Here is a 2,331-nt window from a genome sequence, read left to right as displayed (position 1 = left end):
CAAGTGTCAAGTTGTCCATTTATAAAACCCTGCACATACAGTACATACATGACACATACAGTATGTGACTACTACAATTCTACAGCAGTCATGTTTGCAGTACTGTATGTTCAATTTCTAAATTCTCTCAACTGCAACAGTTTGATACAGACAAGATAATAATTATGAAATGTTGTTACCTTTTACGATCAATGTTAGGATTAAAAGAGAATAAAAGGATTTAAACTAGCAGATAATAATAATAATAATAATAATAATAATAATAATAATAATAATAATAATAATAATAATAGGAGGGGCTCTGTGGTTTAGTGGTTAGCACATTTGCCTCACAGAGTTTGGGGCTCGATTCCCACCTCCACCCTGTGTGCGTGAGTTTGCATGTACTCCACATGCTTTGGGGCATCTCTAAATTGTCTGTAGTGAGTGAATGGGTGTGTGAGTGTGTGCAATTGTGCCCTGCGATGGGTTGGCACCACGTTCGGGGTGTCCCCCACCTCATGCTACGAGTCCCCTGGGATAGGCTCCAGGCTCCCCGCGACCCTGTGTAGCATAAGCGGTTCAGAAAATGGCTAGATGGATGATTAACAATAATAATAATAATAATAATAATAATAATAATAATGGTATAAAAATGAACATTTATGACATTATCACCTTTACACTTTACAATCAAAGATTACATTTACACAATATAAAATAAATAGCGTACTTTCTAACTTATTATAAAGACCCAAACTAATAGTCTTATACTGAGAGCAATATGGAGAACCATTTTGTGAAGCCCTCCTGTCTTTGTTTATGTTATTATTCTTTGTAACCAGTACAGTGGTAAATGGTCTGCACTTATATAGCGCCTTTTAACCTTAGCGGTAATACAACGTGCTTTACACTGTGTCTCATTCACACAGACACACACACACACTCACACACCAATGACAGCAGAACTGCCATGCAAGGCGCTAACCTGCCACTGGGAGAGACTTGGGGTTCAGTGTCTTTCCCAAGGACACTTCGGCATGTGGATTCACATGGGCCAGGAATCGAACCGCCAACCCTGCAATTAGTAGGCAATCCGCTCTACCACCTGAGCCACAGAGATCATGAGCATACAATGAGTATCTAATCATGGGGGTACGAATATTATATAAGTATCGCCACTGAAGAAAGACTGTCTCACAGCAGTACATTAAAATCTCTGTCTTTTGGCATTTTGACCTGCAATGAGAAGTTGACGGTAGGTACAGAGAGTGAAAGAAAAAGTAAAGTCTGAGGGAAATGAAAGGTTTTCCTGGAGCCTTTCAGCAGTACTGAGCCCACTGGGACTGATCTGGGAAGTGTCTGCTTAACATGCGAAGCTGACATGGCCTGACAGGCAACAGGCCACCCCACAGGGCATACGCACCCCAGTCTGAAGAGGTTATGTCATCAAACTCGGGTCAGCTGTATAATTGAACAGGAGGTCACCAAGGTGATATGGAACATGACAATGAAGAGCCAGACTTTTAGTGTAGCTCTGGTAAGAGAGGCTAAGCCAGGAAGCAGTTAAGCATCCCAGATGGCTCCTCTAACTTCTGAAAGGTGAAGCAATCTCGACACATCCTCTGGTACAATATCTAGTGGACACTTGAAATCCAAGTGTGCTTGTGGCTTAGACTGACTTTACTGAGGTCTAAGAAATCACAGAAGTGGTTAATATGTGTCAGATGCATAATGCTCAAGTGCCTTTCTTAATTATGTATGATGCAGGCAAGTAAGAAAAGTGAAGCTGACAAACAAAACATACAGAATGTTTTTTACTATTTTAACTACAGATTACACCAAAGCAATAATATGTGCAGGATCTCTGGCACCAAGCTTCTAGTCTTTTCCACTGCAACATAAAAGCATTTATTGCTGTCAGTTGACCTATGGTACTGACTGATGGATGGATGGATGAATGCGGTATCTTTAGTATAGTTCTGGTTTCCAGCTCCGTTACTTTGCGTAATCATCTATCTTGATGGGTACTGGATCAGACATCCATCCATTTCCATTATCCTTCCATACCACTTATCCTACCCAGGGTCACAGTGAGCCTGCAACCTATCCCAGGGAGCTCATAGTACAAGGCATGGGAAACCCTGGAAGGGGTGGCAATCTATTGCAGGGCACAATTGCACACACATCCACACACTACAGACAATCTGGATATGCCAAACAGCCTACAATACATCTTTGCATGGAGGGAGGAAACTAGAGTACCCGGAGGAAACCTCTGAAGCACAGGGAGAACATGCAATCTCTGTGCACAAAGGGTGGAGGCAGGATTCGAACCCCCAACCCTGGAGG

Source organism: Ictalurus punctatus, chromosome 8 (assembly GCF_001660625.3).
Source record: "Ictalurus punctatus breed USDA103 chromosome 8, Coco_2.0, whole genome shotgun sequence".
Lineage (NCBI taxonomy): Eukaryota > Metazoa > Chordata > Actinopteri > Siluriformes > Ictaluridae > Ictalurus > Ictalurus punctatus.
This window is presented reverse-complemented; position numbering follows the sequence as displayed.